The 19857-nt window shown below is 39.4% G+C and overlaps 1 protein-coding gene across 5 annotated transcripts in view; it reads right to left on the reverse strand.

Annotated features, from left to right (window-relative positions):
- Positions 1-19857, reverse strand: part of LOC111865522 — a 254438-nt gene that overhangs the window by 158025 nt on the left and 76556 nt on the right. For 4 of the 5 annotated variants that reach the window (XR_002842984.2, XR_002842985.2, XR_004513134.1 and 1 more), the window contains exon 3: positions 7652-7828. The gene's annotated coding sequence lies outside the window, so the exon portion shown is untranslated. Of the gene's footprint in view, positions 1-7651; positions 7829-18059; positions 18194-19857 lie in introns of those variants that run through there. The other variant, XR_004513136.1, reaches the window with a different exon arrangement.

Consider the following 19857-nt stretch of genomic DNA (forward strand, 5'->3'; position numbering starts at 1 on the left):
CAGTGTGGTCTAAGTCATGGGATGTCTTCACCCGCTCGAACATTTGAGATCGTGGGTTCGAATCCCACCGGAGGCATGGATGTCTGTGTGCATTTGTTATGTGCAGGTAGGGGCCTTGCGATGGGCTGATCCCCCATCCAAGGTGTCCTACCGACTGTGTATAGGATTAAGAGACTGAAAAAGGGGCCAAAGTCCAACAAAGGGCTGTAGAGCCATAGATTGTCTGTCTATCTATGGCTCTACAGCCCTTTGTTGGACTTTGGCCCCTTTTCCAGTCTCTTAATCCTATACACAGTCGGTAGGACACCTTGGATGGGAGATCAGCCCATCGCAAGGCCCCTACATGCACATAACAAATGCACACAGACATCCATGCCTCCGGTGGGATTCGAACCCACGATCTCAAATGTTCGAGCGGGTGAAGACATCCCATGACTTAGACCACACTGTCACTGAGATCGGTATTAAAGGAAAACTATGAAGCTAAAATATTTCTTGTCAGTTGCGAGATGGCTCCCTGCCTTCTACATTTAAATCCAATCCATATTTTTGAACTCTCTTTCTGCTCAATGCCCAGTCTAATATCCTCCCATTCTGTTACTTGCATTAATTTCCCCTTCGCGTGTTACATGTTCCTCCCACCTCATAATGATCTCTAAGTAATTAACCCTAAAGATATTAGGTGAAAAATAAAATTTATCAAATTCTTTATTATATAAATCTCTTATAGGTGCAAATATTCTCCTCAGCCCTTCTTTCTGTAACACGCTAGGTCTGCATTCTTCTCTTGAGATTAGAGAATAAATTCCACGACCACACAAAACAACGGATTAAATTACAGTTTTTTTTTTGTTACAATCTTTGCTTTCTTAGAAGATCATGGGCAGACAAAAGCTCCTATCTCTTTCGGATGTGGGTAAATCAGCCACCTGATTCGAATCTCTTGACCTAATTTTACTTTTCCATTGTTCTGAAAACTGAATTCTCTTCCCAAGGACTTCAAAATTGTTGCGTTCCTACAATCCTTTACATTTCTAGACTGCGGATCGCCTATTGGAAATGCGGTGCGAACAGCTTAGTGTATGACAATGTCATCAGAGTCACCAACATGGGAAACGTACCAGGTTAAGTCAGAGGTATGCAAAGTGTATGAGGTTGTAACAGCTCGGAGCTAAACCAGGGTGAGAGTCGATGAAGCCTAGGGTAGAGAATAGAGAGAGAGAGAGAGAGAGAGAGAGAGAGACTGGATCAAATCAGGAGAGATTACCGAAAGGATGACTGAAGCTACTGGGAAGAAGTGCAGCTGACTTTGTTTACATTCCGCCATTTTGTGATGGAAAGGAATAGAGGTTGCGGATTTTCTTTCGTCTCTTATCACCCTCTCTTTCCTCCATCTGTTTCATAAACGAAATCTGTCTCTTTCTCTCTCTGTGCTTCACATTTAACCACCCTTACCTCCATGTTCTGTAGGTTCTGCAGCTGCTTACCAAAGCAACAACATTAAATCCTCTTGAATTTGTTTATTCAGAGTGAAGCCAAGCACTCTTAATTTCTCGCACGAATAACTTCCAATTAGAGTAAAATGCTCTACAATTGGTTTAAGCAGAACCTCGATAAGAAATGAGAGAGCGGGTTGTGTTCATTGCGGAAACACACATCAAAGAATAATATTTGATCTCCGTCTGCTTTTTCCAACCCTCTTCTGTCCGAAACCAAAGTTACTCTGAACAGATGTTGGTATACAACGTTAATTGATTCAATGTTTCTAGTTACATACAAACCCTACTGGGATTTCTTTTGGTAAAGGGATTTGTGTTGTGTTCAAATTTCTGGACGTTAGTAATATTTTTTGCACAGCATAATACGAAGGTATATCTGTTTGTAAGTCTATGTTTCATCTCCTAAACTATTCGAGTAATTGAACTGAAATGTAACATTTTTGGCTGATTTTGGCTGATTAAATTTTATCTTGGTAAGTAAGTTTCAAATCTAATGTTAACTTACTTATTTACTCATGGAGCTGAGCCCTTCTTGAGAAGCCGCCAAATCTGCAGCTATTCAAGAATTTCCCAGCATTTTATGGAACCTGAAGGTTCATCACAGTGTTCACAAGAGCCCTCCACTGGTCCCTATCCTGAGCCAGATTTATCCAATCCATCCCATTCCATCTCTCTAAGATCCATTCTAATATTGTCCACTCACCTACGCCTTTGTCTTCCCTGTGGTCTCTTTCTTTCCGGCGTTCCCACCAATATCCTATACGCATTCCTCGTCACCCCATTCGTGCTACATAACCTGCCCACCTCATCCTCCTTGACTTGATCATTCTAATTATACTTGGAGAAGAGTACAAGTTATGAAGCTCCACATTATGCAGTTTTCTCCAACATCCTGTGATTTCAGGCTTAATAATCATGGTCTGTATTGAAAGAGGTCTACAAAATTTATATCTTATGAAGATGTTTGAATTCTATGTGAAATATTTATGATGTACATCCAACGAAACACATAAAAGGAACGAAGGCCTAGTCATATTTCGAGGACTCTGTGTGGCCAGCCTATCATTAAAATGGTAGATGAAAAATAGCATTAACCCTAATTAAATAGTTGCTTATTGACATTCCTCAAGACACAGGTATGACTAAGTTCAAGGTCGAATGATGATTCTGAGGTCAGTATAGTCATTGTTGCAAATAAAAAAGGAGAATATACTCGTAATATTGTAGCAGGTAAACCCGTTGCTAAGTAAAGGCAGCAAACAATAACAGACGAATGGTGTTCTTTACGCGGTCCGAGCGCTAACCACTTGAAGCAACAATAGAACTGTTGGGAGAGGTGTTTTCTATGGTCTCCACGCCGAGGCTACTTAAGGAGTCGATTGTGCGTTGTGAGTTCGGCAGTTGGAAGACAGTTCAGCTCGGGAGCTGCAGTGAGAAAGGCGATAGATAGGACATGCGGTCGTGAACACGAAAGTTGAGGAAGGTATGGTGTTGGAAGCCGTTACCAGACAACGATTGATGAAGACACGGCAGAATGAGAAGAAATAATACGTGTTGTAGTGAACTGTTGAGTGTGTGATTAGTTGTAGCGCTGTAGTTATTTGTAGTTACGATCTGTAAATTTTCAATAACTCCAATTAAAAATCCAATCCAAACTCATACACGTGGAAATATAGCCCTCCCATAAAGGAGTCTTATAAAGATTTTGTTTCGCTTGAGTCTATGAAAAATTTGACATCGAAACTCGTCCTTAAAAATTAAAATGGCCTGCAGTTGAAACAAGAAAATACATTACGAGTAATGTGGAACTAGAAAATCTAAAGCAGAAAATATACCAGAAATCATGTAGTTTTCGTGCTTCATGTGGGCTGAAAAATGAAGCCACCCTCTGGACAACAAGAGGCTGTACAGCACCTGTGTTTAGTGTGTTAAGTGCCTCTGTACATATACAGGCAGAAGTATTCACTGACAGATTAAATTACAAAACATATTGATTTCGAAGTACATTTTGTAAATACTGCGTAAAACTTTTTCAGTGGCAATTAACTAGTAGTTCTCGTAATCACAAAGTAGATAACACCTGCGTGAAAATGGAATTTTCCATTAAACTCTTGGTACAGTAAAAGTACATAGAACTAATCAATATTAAACTATTACTGATAACAAAGAGTGAAATAAAATTTCTTAGTCCAGGTTTTCTAGACTGGGCTTGGGTCTGGAATCGACTACCGATGCATAGAGACTATCGTGTTTTCGTCAGTCTTTCTACAGGAATAATAGAACCATACCTGGCATTCTGCTTTTGACGCTCTTGCTTGAAAATGGGATTCCCAACAAAGCGTAATTTCGCTCCACTTGTCCTTGAAACTCGACTTATGATAAAATAAAGTGTGAAATCATTTCGGATTCTGAGTTTTGTATATGCTATATCTGTATTGTAAACAGATTCACAATAACAGATCTAGGTCTGCAATAAACGAACATCAAGTTAACGGCAGAAATAAAATCACAAAGAACGCCTTTGCTGTACACTGTACCACTCTTGTCTAATATATCTTCACATCCTTTAGTACTTGATCTAATATGGACGCTAAGTGCATAGGAATTTGTTTCTTTAAAATTGAAGCAAGACTTCAGATAACAATGCTGTGCTGTGCGGAAAACAAGAACATTTTTGACTTCACAGCTACCGTGTGTAACAAGAGCAAACAAAAGGAGAACACGAGTGAGAAGAGAATAAAGGAACACAAATTCTGAAAAATGCACTCAAAGAAGTATACATAGGAAGAAAGTCTTTGGATGTGGACACGTACTTTTCTCGGCCTATAGAGGGCTTCGTGTTAGGCCGATTTACCGTGACATTAGACCTGCCAACAGGCTATTTCTAGATATCTTCAAGAAAGGGAGACGAAATTTTTGGAGTGCTCACAGCGGTGACTATAAATGCTAACATCTTCTGAAATGTGACGCCGTATAGACAGGCATATTTTCACCGAAATGTTGGTGGAATTTACTGCGTCTGTTTTTTTGAGTAACTCCTCTATACTGAAGATGGAGACATTGCCTTACTCCGAAATATCGTTAAGCAACCACATCACATGACGTCACATCTTTGAAGTCTGGACTCCCTGTTATGATTAAGATCTTCTGGAAAATTATATTTTAATTTCATAATTGCTTATCAGTGTTTGAGAGGAACCTGTCGCCTCCATCTTGAGGACAAACAGAGGTAGCAGATTCAGATCTATCTCTGGCATATAATGTCGTATAGAACGTTGAAAGTCAACCGATGTTTCGGAGAAATCTGTCGACTCCATCTACTGGGTTGAAGAGCAAGCCATTTAATAAACCAATATGAATCAGGAATCAGTTGGTTTCTCATGGATATGTGCCTGAATAAGAAGGCGAGAGGAACATATATCCCTATTCGAACATTCGAAAGAAAACATATTTCTATACAAAAGTTTTGGGCACAAAGTTAAGTGGCTTTTGCATACTCAATGTTCACTCTAAAACAGTTTATTTTTGTGGCACTTGGTCCTGAAAATTTCAGGGCACGGTTACCAAAGTTTCAGACAGCCTGTGTCGTCATCGGCTTTTCCGGAACTTCGAACAAAAAGCACAGCAAATGACGATGTCACCGTCTGGACCTCCACGTATAAACACGCGGTCTCTCTACAGCTATGTGGTTAGAGTTAGTGCTCCATAGTGCTTAAGTGCATAAGATGTGGTTGCGCTTAGGGATGAGTATTGTATTCGTCGAAAACTTTCGGGCGAACACCGTGCAAAGTTCTGAAAGATGACGAAATTTAGAGACGTGTATGATATGTGAATATGACAGGATGGTTCATATGAAGTGGCTCGCATGCAAATCCTACTGCAATTCTCTGTATGGAATAACCGCAAATTCACATCAAATTTCTGAGAAATTAATGTGACAGAATTAGTCAGACACCCGTGACCTGAATGCACGCTTCCAGGCACATGCAGTCTATCGTGAGAAGGCTCTCAACTATTCGTTTTAGGCCAGTCATTAGGACGGAGTGTAGGTTCCATTTTATGAACATATGCGTATATAGACGATATAAAAGGCCAATAATTTTGTTATATAATTTTTCATTATTTTCTCCTTCTACTATTCTTCTTTATCTTCATCTTTTTATCTTTTTTTACCGTTAACACTTTTTTTCCCATTGTCTTTGTTCCCCTTCTTGGCTTCCGCGCGTGCGTATATGTGTGTGTGTGTAGAGATCGTCAATACTGATTTCCGTTATCTGCGATAATAGATAACAACTCAAAAGAACGTAAATTCGTTTACGACAATATATACTAGAAACGAATATCTTTGCATTTTGCACATATATACACATATATAAATGTGTATATACGTATACATATATATGTGCATATACACAACTAATTATATGAAATAGGCCTATACTTAACAAAATTTCATACACAGTTACGTTACATAAAGTTAAAGTAAAGTTGTCCCTGTGCTTAACTAATTAAGCACTATGCCATGAAGTTTATATAGGAGTGGGTGTATAGATCATATTTTCTTGACCTCGGCACTAGCTAGAGGTAAGTGGTCGGCTTCACGAACCGGCCGCTTTACCCCCGGGGGAAGAGGTCCCGGTACCCATTGAATGGGAGCTTGGGTTGACCCCAGAGCCGGTCTGAACGACGTGAAAAAAAAAATATAAAAAATTTTACCCCAACGGGATTTGAACTCCAACCCCTTGGACGTCCAGCTCATAGCCAGTCGCTATACCGACTGAGCTATCCTGGCTCCTAGTTGCTCTACATATGTACATTTATTATTTCTATTGCCAGACATTGTTTATATCATGTGCCCCTCAACACACTCCATTAACGCAATCAAATACATAAAATTTCAACAGGAATTAATTGAGAAATTTCCTAGAACAGGCTGACCCCTCCATTGTGTATTCATTTAATGTGTTTTATATAAAGAACGCAAACGCCATATGAAATGTTTCAGAATTATACCTAAACCTTTAAATAATCTACAAAGTAGAAAGTGGCTTCTCATTTTGTATGTGTTTTATATATATATATATACACACACACACACACACACACGTATATCGTCATTCAAACGCTGTAGTAGTCTCCAAGTACTTACACAAGAGACAGGGTTAATTTCGAAACTGCGCTTTCCGAGAGAGAATCTTAATTCACAGTGGCAAACGAGAAATTAGTGGCACAAGACAAAAGTATAAGGTGTGATAGGAAGGAGTACACGGCTGAAAATACGAAATAAATCATTCCCCTCTGAATTTCAATAGATCTTCTAACGTTGCTTTCATAACAATTTTTGAAAGTGAAACATAGATCAACAGAATCCAAAGATTTAACGCCAGTTAAAAAAAAAAATACTATCTTAATACAGGTTTGTAATCTATTTACGCCCGACTTCCGGCCCCACAACCTACTGCGCTAGATACGTTCTAACGCCGTCTTCCCCTTCTTGGTCTTCCCTAGTGGATATTTTCCTAGAGTTCTGACGTCAAAATATCAGTACACATATATTTTTTCGTCCTAACCACATGCCCAGCCCATCAAACTTTAATATATTTTAGGCTCTAACTCAATCAAGCAACCAATACAAATTACATAACGCCTAATTATGTAATATTCTGAATTTTTCACCAAATTTATGCATCCCGGATCCAAATAGCATATTTTTGTTAATAATTTATTTAACAACGCTGGCAGTAGTTCGTACTATGTAGCATAAAATGATTAATAAGTAATGGATTATAAAGAATATAAAAATAAGCGGTTGTGTAAAACATTAAGTTAATCTCCCTGAATTTATCTTAATTTACTGGGGAAAAGCCAGACAAACCTTACTCAGGAGAGCGGATATATGAAGCCAAGATTTCCGGAATAGAATGTCATGTGGCAAAACCTGACAGATAATTTGGGTCCTGTGTAATTTATTTTCAGATTCCGGTAGACTCTTCGAAACCATGAAGGCAGCCCAGCGCAGAAAATATGAACAATTCGTCCTTCATCCATGTTTGACACTGCGAAATAATGCATTTTCACAGTGACCGCTTTTCCGTTGTTGGTCGTGCTGTTGGAGATAAGAAATAGCATGTTAGTTTCAAAGTTGGACTCACCAGCAACAGTAGGAAGCCTGTCCTAACCATTTGTCTACTGCACTTTTGTGGTTCGTTGGAATAGACCTCGTAATCACACTGGGTCACAGAAGAGTAAGTGAGATGACTCAATGTGATAAACAAAGACGACAGTTCCTGACCCATCTGGACAGACTAAGGCAACCAGCAGGCAGATTGCTAGAAAGAGAAAAAAGAAAAGATTTAAGGAGAACCTGGGAAATGGGACTATAAATAGAGAAAGTTCAAGTCTTAAACCTTAAGAAAAAGAAAGGTCACAGCTGAGAAAAAGGATCGCTGTACTTGAGTACTGTAGAAGTGGGGGTAGTGTTCAAGAAATTCTGTGGTGTGGTCAGGCACTGGTCAGGCTCTGGTCAGGCTCTGCTCAGGCACTGGTAAGGCACTGGTCAGGTTCTGGTCAGGCTCTTAGAATATAAAGAAAAAGCAATGTAACAGATATAACAGAGAAAATATCAAGTAGCCAATTTGAACTCATAAAGACTGAATTTATCCTAAATATTATATATAAATAAGTTCGAACCTCACAGGAAAACACGTTCCGTCTCCGCTACTTTAACCAAACGCAAATTCAGCTAAGTAAAACAATTTCTCTCTGTTGTGAGAATCACATGGAAAACACAATTACACATAGTTTGTAGCACGCAGAATTTTAGTATTGTCACGTTGTATGTGCGATTATAGACGGGGTTTGGATTGGCGAGTAGATTTATTGGATCATTATAACTCGCATCTACAAATAAATATAACACTATGGCTATTTCCACATTTTACATTTCACTACAGCACAGAGTCTATTGTTCTCAGTCTGTTACTATACGTTTCCTTGTAACGGCTCCAACAATGACTATTCGTCTGCCTCCGTTTCAAGTCATCTCTTCACAAATTTCAGCACAGAACTCAGTTTCAACTGACTTTATCCCTTGCTTATAACATCTCAGCACGGACCACAAAGAAAGCACAGCTTTTCCATTGTTGTAGTCCATCTGTTACATTAATATGAAACTGCTGCATAGCAACGGGAAAGTGTTTACCGAGCCCTTGTCCAGAAACGATAGCTGTTTACAGAGTCGCCTCTTAGCAACGGGTCTACACGCCACAGTATGTTAGATACATAAAGCACTAACTGCTCTTAGAAGAGTTAATTGAAGGGTATGAAAGAGAATAGAACTGACATGCAATGAATATTATATACATGTCACTGAGTATGTTGGTATGGCCGTAACGCTGTAGATTTGTATTCGGGAGATGCTCTCTTTGAATATCCTCCGGAACATCGCCTATCCTAACCAAGGTTCTCCGTGGTCTTCACGAGTTCCTCCAGAGCAATCGTGGGATAGTAAGCTACCTCACTTAGACAACAACCATTCTATTCCAAGTCCTTTCTACTGCGAAATTCATCAACAAACCACATATTAGACGCTCTGTACTTTTAACTACTGAACACTAGTAACACCATGAAGCTGAGTTCTTCTTGAGACACCACCAGCTGCTAGGCTACTCAAGAATTTCTTAACATTTTATGGAACACAAAGATTCATCACCGTGTTCATAAGAGACCTCTACAGGTCCCTATCCTGAGCCAGATCAACCCAGTCCATATTACCCCATCCTTTTTTATCTAAGATCAAAAATTAAGTAAACAACTGGTAGCATATCTGATATAATGACCGTACAAATGATACGCAAAGTTTGGTTGCAATGAATTTTGTCACGACTTGTCGCCGGCAACAACCTTTAGCAACTGCCACCATAGTTCGTCCAAGACGTTCTGAAGAATGACGAGAGAATCATCTGGCTGTGTGGAAGACTAATGAGAAAAGTTCGTAATTTCAAAATTTCAAAATTCAACCGTTACCTACCTTCTGGTTTAATACATTTCTAACTTCTACGATTGTTTTTAATATATGTCGGTAGAGTTCGTTTGGGGAATAAAACCACGGAGTTTGTTTTTTTATGTTTACTGTATTAACTGCAGAAGCTTTCACATTTTATGAAAATAACTAACTTCATAGAGCTGAACCCTTATTGAGAAACCGTCAATTGTGCAGCTACTCAAACTATTGGTAGAAATTTATAGAACTCTAATGTTCATTACCGTGTTCACAAGAGCCAGTCACTGGCCCCTATCTTGAACCAGATCGATCCAGTTCAGATTACCCCATCATATCTAAGATTCATTTTAATATTATCCATCCACTTACGTCTTGGTATTCCTAGTGATCTCTTTCCATCTTGCTTTCCCACCAATATCCTATATGTTTTCCTTTTCTCTCCATTCGTGCTATATTTCCTTCCCATCTCATCATCCTAATTATACCTTCTAATTAGAACGATAAAGTCAAGGAGGATGAAGTAGGCAGGTCATGTAGCACGAATGGGGGAGGAGAGGAATTCATATAGCATATAGGCGGGAAAGCCAGAAGGAAAGAGACCACTGGGAAGACCAAGACATACGTTTTGGATGAACAATATTAAAATGGATCTTAGAGAGATAGGATGGGGTGGTGAGGACTGGGTCAATCTGGCTCAGGGTAGGGACCAGCGGAGGGCTCTTTTGAACACGGTAATGAACCTTCGGGATCCATAAAATGCTGGGATATTCTTGAGTAGCTGCACAATTGGCGGCTTCTCAAGAAGGACTCAGCTCCAAGAGTGAGTGAGAGTGAGTTATACCTTCTGAACTACTGCAGTGTTGTGCTTCACAACCGAGAAACCCTGCAGAGAGCATGGGATTTGTTGCCGACCTCAGAATTTGCATTCAGCGTGTTTCTGTTCTCTTTCGTTTATCCGCTGATTCTGAGTCTTGGAGCTGGAAGGCATTCAAATGCCCCCCCCCCCGATACCCCCGGACGTTCTTGCCAAATGCTGTAATCAAAAGAATCATGATTTTATTTAATGCTCTGCTTGGCACAGGAAGATGCCTGGTGGTACTTCACGCCAATAATAAAAAGTGCTCATAATCTTAGAGGCAAGAATTTCTGGGAGGGGGGAGGGAACTTATGCAGATAGTGCAAACTGATAATTAGGACTATGCAATGCAGGTGTGAGAAAGATAAAAAGTAACAAGCAGCGAGTTAGCTCTAAGAAATTCTAACAGAGGTGTGTAAGTCTCGGCATTAATGAGTTTTTGGATTCTGTACATCCTCCGATATTCTAAGAACACAACATTTAGGAGATAGACCTACATTCCAAAACGTTCTGTTTTTTTTCTTAAAATACCGGATGATGGACACAGATCCAGTTTCCGAAACGGTATGTTCTTTATAATACCGGACGATAGACTAAGATCTGGCTTCCAAAATAAACTATTCTTTAGAATACCAGTAAAAAGTAAATTTGTCCTTGTGCTTATCTAATTAAGCACTATGCCATGAAGACGTATGGGGGAGTGGATGTATAGATCTACATTTTCTTGACCTCGGCAATGGTTGGAAGTGAGTGATCAGCTTCACACCCCAGCCGCTTTACCCTCGGGGAAAGACCCCACTGTACACATTGGATAGGGGGTTGGGTGGACCCCAGAGCCGGTCTGGATAAAGTGGAGAAGAGAAATTTCTTAACCCTGCCAGGACTCGAACTCGGACCCCTGAGTCGTGCAGCCCGTAGCCAGTCGTTTAGAATACCGGACGACGGGAAATATCCCAAAAGCTCAGTAGTCCCAAATAGGAAATAATTTTTTTTTATTTTAACTATTTATTTGCAATTAGGGCTGTGTATTTCTACAGTGTCAGTTATATTTATTATCCACGAATAAACATTATATATAGACATATAATTTTCTGTTTTACTGTACCTGAGATTTCTTTACTGTCCTCGCTCCGCTCCCAATTGTAAGTTGTACTTGCATGGCATAACAAAACACTCAGGGGATTCCCTTTCTCTCTCGAAAGTAAGACACTCTATCGAGAGCGCTGGAGATGTTCCTTTTGATCACATGACACGTTTTCTTTACTCAGCGCAGTAAGGAAAGGTAACTTGTGCCTTGCTTTGAAATGAAGACTTCCCCCCACCCCTTCTATTCGCCTTTTTTCTGTCAAGGGGGGAGAAATATGTGGCATATCAGCATTTCACCCTTTTCTTTGTTGATATCTCTTTGATTTGTTGTTATCTCTTTTTATTTTTTTTTTAAATCGAACACAGGCGATGGCAAACTCTGTGCTTGATTCTATATTGGAAACGTCATTGTGACGTAGAGGGTTACAGTGACTAGAAGAACGAATAAAGAAGAAAGGATTCTCGTCTTGTTGCGGTATCATTTCGCTCATCATTCCCCTTGATTACCTCAGTCCCGCTTTCTTCTTGCAGAACGTTTTATTAGAGTTTCGACTTGAACTGGAAAACAAAAGAAAAATATCTGCTTGTCTGTCTTCAACAACGGACGCCAATTCTGCTTCATACACGATTGTCATATCGACGCAACAAAAGATAATTTCAGACATTGTCAAGAATTGGAATCTAAAATAAAAAAATCTCTTCTAGTATTTCGGCAAGGAAGAAGTAGGACAACAATTGCGGACAAAGCAGAGATTTGCATGCTAATACACAGTTATTTCAATAAAAAATATATCTGGAAATAAAATACATGATTACTTGAATAACATAACCAAAAACTGCAAAGAAATTTAGTTCAAGCAACAATTCTTCTGGCACATTCGGGAGCATCCTTCTTCAAATTTCGGTCCCACGCTCCAAGTCATTGCATGTAAATACTGGAATGTTGTCATCTGAAGGCCATGACATTTTTCTTTCATTTTCTGTTCATTTCATTGTTCATTCTTATCAGATGTTCGATGAAGCATCTTTTGTGTTACAGCAATGTTGTTAAACTACAACTAAACTGAGTTTAGCAAGCTACCACTATCAAACGAAGATACCTGCCAATAAAATGACAACCGATCATATTGTTACGTGATAAGAGCGAATATAGAAGGTGCCTGCATTAGTGATTGGATTTATTATAGACACAACTCATAACCGCAAGTAAATATAACAGTCTCACTGTTTTACACACTCTGTAACTGCAGCACACATAAAGCCTTCTATGTCTTCACTGGTCCTTTCTTAGTAACGGATCCTAACAACGTCCTCTACTAACGCCCTTACAGGTGGCGAATACCCCACGTCTAACTCATTGCTCCCAAGCTGACGACTATCTCACATCAACCTTCTACTCTTCTCTTCACTGACTGATTGCAGCTCCCAACTTGTTCCGCTTATAACATCTCGGCATGAACCGCACAGAAAACACTGCTCCTCATTGTAGTTCAGTCGTTTCCGTGGGAACATATTTGTTTGCGAAGCCCTTTCTCAGCAACAGCTCTTGTATATTGGCTTATCTCGCGGTCGTTGCCCAGAAATAGTTCTACGTACATTCTACAATATGAAGACGGCATCAGAATCAACTGCCGAAAATTCTTGTGTTAAATACATCTTACAGAATTGACGTATACATAATTGAGCAGGTTGAGTGACTAGAATTTCTGACTCATATTAGGAAGTTTCATGTATTATTTTTCCAGACTGAGGGTTGTTGTACTATATCCTAAACTATGTCTTCATGTGAGTGAGGACCGCTACACCTCACACATTTTCCAATTCATCGCAAAGCCACTCTTAAAAAAAACATTAACCTAATATAACATTTGTAGTTGAAATAGCATCTTAATAAAGGCAGCATTCACTGAAGTTACTGCAATCCAGTGATTTGGCAATTTTCTCAGGGTTTTGGGAATTAATAATTCTCGTACACTACATGAGGCACTATGCTACAAGCCGGAAGATCGCGGGTTCAAGTCCCGATGAGGTCATTGGATTTTTTCAATTGACCTAATCCTTCCGGCCGCACTATGGCCCTGGGGTTTACTCAGCCTCTAACAGAAATGAGTAACAGGAATTAATTAAATAATTTTCCTGGGGAGTAAAGCGCGACCGGCGCGTAAGGCTGACCTTACCGCCATCTTTGAGCCGATTGTCTAGATAATGTGGGGCCCTCAACCTCTCACAACCCTATGGGCTTTCACGGCCTGTTACAGGGATATCTTTACTTGTACTTACTTTTTACTTGTCTTCAGTTCATTATATCTGTGTTATCCTGCTTATATATAGGGGTCTCTCTTTTTCTTTTAGAATTTCGAAAGCATATTAGCGTACACGCGGTTTCCTTGTATCTCACACTGCAGCTAACAGGATTTACAGAACTTCGTAACTGTCTCATGAAACACGACGCTCATCCGTTACATGAACGCTGTAAGAAGCGTTCAGCGGTGATACGAACACAGAATGCATTGTCACGTCCTTATTGCGTGACATACTGCATATTGCAAGAATGCTTCACCCTCAAGTTCAACAAATCAAGGGTGGTCTACCCAGTTCTCGAAATTTACCTCCAGAGTCCTTATATAGAAGACGCTCATCTGATAAGAAATTTACCGTTTTTTATGGAACCCTCTTTCATAAAACTCCGCTATTTGATTTTATTCTAGGCTACTTGAATATTGTGATATGACGCCTGAAAGCCCAGAACTACTTGTATTGTTATATTATTTATCCTTTAGTTCAGCTTAATTCCTAACTGTAATTTTACCCAAGTAATTGTAATTCTGATTAACAGTCCATCCGTGTTCTTGGAGACTGAAAAATATGAAAATTATGTGGAATTTTCCAAGTATTATTAGTGTATTATTGTTATTATTTTGATATTGTTGTTAATAATAATAATGGTTTTGGTGGTAGTGATAGTAGTAGTAATAGTAGTGGTAAGTAAGTAAGTAAGTAAGTAAGTAAGGCCAATAAGAAATAAGTACACTATATGTAAGATCCTTGTTGCCGGTCGCGGCAGCCGAGCAGTCTAAGACATGTACTGTCTTCGCTCGCTTCGAAACCGGGATCGTCGGATCTAATCCCTCTCAGGGCATGGATGTTTAGTTTGTGTGTGTGCGTTTTTCCTTGTTTGTGTACATGTAGAGGCCTTGCGACGAGCTGATCACCCGCCCAAGGAGTCCTACCGAATGTGTAAGATCTAGAAAAACCGAAGTGAACGGAGAAGTTCATGGAGGTAAGCCTAGGCCCACTGGGGCTGTAGTGCCAATGAAAAAAAATAGTAATTAAATAAGTAAGCAGGGATGCTTGGCTTCACTGCACTGTGTACAAGCTGCAGTAGTTGCTACATAATGAATCGAATATTTTTTTCCACATCGTGATGAATAGTTCAGTTTGTAGATAGTATTTAAAACATATTCTGGTTCTGATGCGAGTATACACAGATTGTTAGATTAAAAGATTGTGAAGGGTTGTAATTTATTACAAGTTTATTAGTAACATCAAACTTGTTATAATTTCTACGGGGAAATTCTTGGTGTTGTCTTCGCTGTTGACTCTGGAGCATGGAATGTATTGGGAAAACAACTTCTGTGCATGTGTAAAGCTTTTTACTTTCATCAGAAAGAACCTAACATCTATAAAGGAGCTTACAATCCACTTTTATAAGAAATATTTCAGTGTTTAAATGTCTTATACATTGTAGTCCTTGTGAAACATATTGAAATCAAGATTTCATTGAATATGCACCCTTTGACCATGTAAAATTCCTGAAATACCTCTATATTTACAGTAACATAGGCCTATTCTACTTGATGAAGTAACAATATGCATTCTGCATTGCTTGTCTAGAGAGATGTGCTATGAAATTATGTTGGCAAAAGCAGAAACTTGCAGTATATTACTTCAGTTTTCTACTTCTATTCATAACTACTATCAAATTCTTATGTGTTTGTCTACCAATTATTTATATTCCATACCTGAAAATAACTTCGATATTCCTGACATCTATCGGGAGAAACCGTTGTTACAGTACTGAAGTGCATTTGACGAAAACTAGATGGATCAATATTGGGTTCTCTAATCTACATAAGAAGCTCGTACCAGCCGATGGGAGAAAGTGTTAACTTCTGATGTCCTAGAAGGAGCAAAGGCGAAGAGATATTGGAAATAAGTAAAAGACTTCAATCGCGTCAGAAACGTATGAGGAAACGCTGATAACAGCGCACGAACTAAAGGTGTCTGTCATAACAGAAGAGAATGCTATGTAACAACATTGAATGGGTTCCGGTAGTATGATGTGTAATGAACAGGGCCCGGATTTTGATGACATGTCATCTTTTTTTCCTTGTATCCTATGCGATGCTCTTAAATATATAAATCTCGGATATGAGCTGCTGGTTACAGAAATGTAAATTTTATAGGTAATTTTCTGTATTTTTTTGGGACTTTTTTAGGTTTGAGGTCATTTTTTTCATTTTGGGGATAATTCTTTGGTAAAGTTTTGGACTTTTAATGGTATTTCTTGTAATTTTTGGCCATTTTAGGGAATTTTTCTTCATATGTTTTCTGAAATGTGAATAACATGGAAGCGAACTGTTCTTTCTTTTCTCCTTTAGGTCATTTTTCTGGATTTTTCTGTCATTTTTTAAATATTTTCAGGTCATCAAAATCCGTGCCCCGATAATGAATATTACCCAAGTGATGTTACCGCAGTTCGGAAATCTAGTCATACAGTTGAGGAGACCAGAGAGAGGAGCGAGAATTGGGAAAATCTGACAGAAGCCAAATATAGAGAAACGTAGCAAGTGACAATCGAACCTAACAGAAAGATGAAATGTATGTGACTATTGTACAGGCCTGCTGTAGAAAATAGCGAGAGAATAAAGTCTAATGGAAGAGAAGTAGATTTGGTTCCAGTAGAAAAATCTGGGTATTACTTAGTCACACTGCAGAGAGGCAGCGATAAAAAACAGAATATAACGAAACTCGAGGACTGCTGAGTGCTACAGAGAAAGAATGGCAAGATAGACCAAAACCTAAGCAATTCCCATTGTTGCGTAAGCACACAGCCGAGAGACATAGCAGGAGAGAACCGGAAACCAAGTACAGTTGAGTACTGCAGAGAAATATGACAGCGCAGAAAGATATCTGAAAAGAAGACGAGGAATATCTGATTGTCGTTATGTGTCTAGCGTACAGGGCGTAGAAATGGAAGTACCACGGCTGATGAAGGGCACATAGATGCGGACAGCCGTTGCCTACTTAGTACCATAATGCTACTTTTACCGAATGTATACGTATTTACTGTACCTAAGACATGATACTTATCTCTCGTAACTATACATGTTGGAACGAATTCCCGAAAATGATTCAATATAAATTTCTTTGCAATACGTGTTAGTTATTTTCCCGAGAGTATTTACTGCTCTGGTCGTGCGGTCTACGGTATGAACCGTCTTCATCTGCTCGAACACTGGGATCGTGGGTTGGAATCCCACTCGAGACGTGGATGTCTGTATGCGTTTATCCTCTTTCTGTGTTATTGTGTGTAGATAGCGGCCTTACAACGGGCTGATCCCCTGTCCAAGGAGCCCTACTGAATGTATATAGATTAAGAAACTGAGAAAGGTGGCCAAGATCCACGAGGGCTGTACAGATGGATAGATAGATGGACGGACAGGCGGACAGATAAATGGTTAGGTAACTTATCCGTCAACACAACAAGGAAAATGGTATCACAAAATCAATATAAATAGAATGCGCCAACATATGGATACAGTAAACAGTATATCATGACTCATATCCAAGATGTTATTTAGCATACAAATTAACATACTAGTGCTGAGGCCAAGAAAATGTGGATCTATACATCCACTCCCCCATACGCCTTCATGGCGTAGTACTTAATTAATTCAGCACAGGGACAAATTTACCTTTTACCTACACGAATTGACAGATACACAGATAGACATCAAGGTGATTACATAGACCTCCTTTTATTTTTTTTCAAATTATGGAAAGTAGACAAAAATTGGAATATAAGAGAGGCGTGTACTTAAATATTTAAGGGCTTGTGTTGAAATTATATGGTGCCATGTTGGATTTGAAGTTTTCACAATGGTGTAGAATCTTATTTTCTGAAATTTCGTCGGGCTATGAAGCGTTATGTCTCAGAAAATGGGAGCTTGAATGTGGTGTCAGGTTCAGAAGTGCACGACCTGAATTGGGTGTTTCACACTTGACCTCACCCTGTAATCTGAAACAGCAGTGGCGCCGCATAAACTTCTTAGTAAGGGATCGAGGGAGTAGGTAGCCTAACTTGTAACCGGAAACCGACACCGCACAACTAGAAACAGAAATTAATGGCGTGACTTAGAATACTATACATAGAAACTTTACCACTTAATCTAAAACTACCAGCAGAAGAAATTATTTTCCTGTAATTTGATAATACAATTTTTGTTCCATAGCACAAGTTTTCATTCTTAGTAGATTATATATACAGGTTTTGGTCTGATTGTAATGTGCAAAGCTGTTGGTTGATGGCTGTGAAGCTCTAGGAAATCTTGTCGGTCTATTCAGAATCACGTTTCAAGCTTGATCTCCAAGAGGGTCGTATTTGTCGCTGTGACCACCTCCCTCACTGAGTCCCGTGGGACTCACAGCATCCCCCCAGGGACCACAACACACATCGGAAGTATTTATCTACTGAGCAGAAAAAGAAAGTAAAAACAGAGTGTATTGGATATCAGAGGTTTCTGCAAGGACACAGTACACACGCTAAGTCCTCGTAATTTAATTCCAGATGGCAGATGGAAGAGCAAACAGGAAATTAATCTTTATTTATCAGTGAAGGTATAAAATGTATGGCGTATCAAAGGATAAGTTGGCTCAAGTGGTAACGCTTATATATTTGGTCGGTAACTGGTTCGAACCTCGGTCAGGAGATCCTGACTGAGGATTCTAAGCACTTTTTTTTTATTCGCTTAGTGGGGGGTAGAGTCCAACTGGGTCCACTCGGCACGGCTGCCACTGATTGGCTCATTGTAGCCTGCCCCGGGTGATTACGATGATGGAGAATTTGATGGAATGAATATTAACAGGGGAAACCGAAGTACTCGGAGAAAACCCGCCCCAGCGCCACTTTGTCCGCCACAAATCCCACTTGACCAGACTCGGGATTGAACCCGGGCCGCCGCGGTGGGAAGCCAGTGACTAAACCCTTGAGCTATGGGGCGGCCTAAGCACGTTTTCTTAGTCCCTCAATATAAATTTCGGAATAGTGCTTGAAATATATCACAATGGATTCTCTGACATACATTTTCAATTCATGGTACATTACTCGTCCTACCATTATTATTATTATTATTATTATTATTATTATTATTATTATTATTATGCTGCAATTTGTTATTCACCCGGTGGCAGTAGATCTTACACTGATACAGACAAGGAAAGACTATACTTAAAGGGAACAGTACAAAACAAAATACATACAATAAACAAGGTACACACAGTGCAAATCCAAACATATAAAGTTATAAAATGGCACGTGCCCCTTTTCGTTTCACTGCACTCGAACAAGGACACTTCACATTACTTCACTTGATCGACGAAGGATTCGGGATAGCTCAGAAAGTATAGCGATTGGCTAGGGGGTGGAGGACCGGAGATATTCCATGTGTGTGCAAAACATTTCTGTTCTCCGCAGCGTCCATTTCGGCTTTGGGGCCCACACAGCCTCCTTATTTAATGGGTACCGTGGAGTTCCCCGGGGGTGAAGCGGCCTGGATTTTAAGCTGATTATTCACCTGTGTAGCACCGAGGTAAAGAAATATGGAGCTATACCTCCACTCTCCCACATATCTTCATGGCATACTGCTTAATTAAGCACAAGGAAAGTTTATTATTTTTCCCTTTTGACAGTATTAACAGTGTCGTATAAAGAGACACAAAATAAATTTAAATGACGTCTGCATCAAAATCTTGCTCTGTTGTAAGATCTGAACCTATCGCTGAAATTAATAAAATATTTTCAGACTATCGGCGGTGTCATTTGGTTAAAAATTATGAACGTTTCAGGGATCATCTCTGTCCCTATAACCAGATCATGATGATATGGACAGAGATGATCCCTGAAATGTCAGTAATTAATGAAACGGTACTGCTGATAGCGTGAGAAGATATGCTATTCTGTTGATGTTTATGTATTTCTCGTTGTGTATGAGAAATGAAGACAGAAATGCATGAAAGAAAGGGCGATGAATGATGGTGAATTAATAAAGAGAGGAGAAAAGGGACGACTTACTTATACAAAATGTAACTTACCGTTAATTTACAATATTTAAGAGCGAACAATGGACCTGTAT

The sequence above is a fragment of the Cryptotermes secundus genome, unplaced genomic scaffold (assembly GCF_002891405.2).
Source record: "Cryptotermes secundus unplaced genomic scaffold, Csec_1.0 scaffold560, whole genome shotgun sequence".
NCBI classification, from domain to species: Eukaryota; Metazoa; Arthropoda; class Insecta; order Blattodea; family Kalotermitidae; genus Cryptotermes; species Cryptotermes secundus.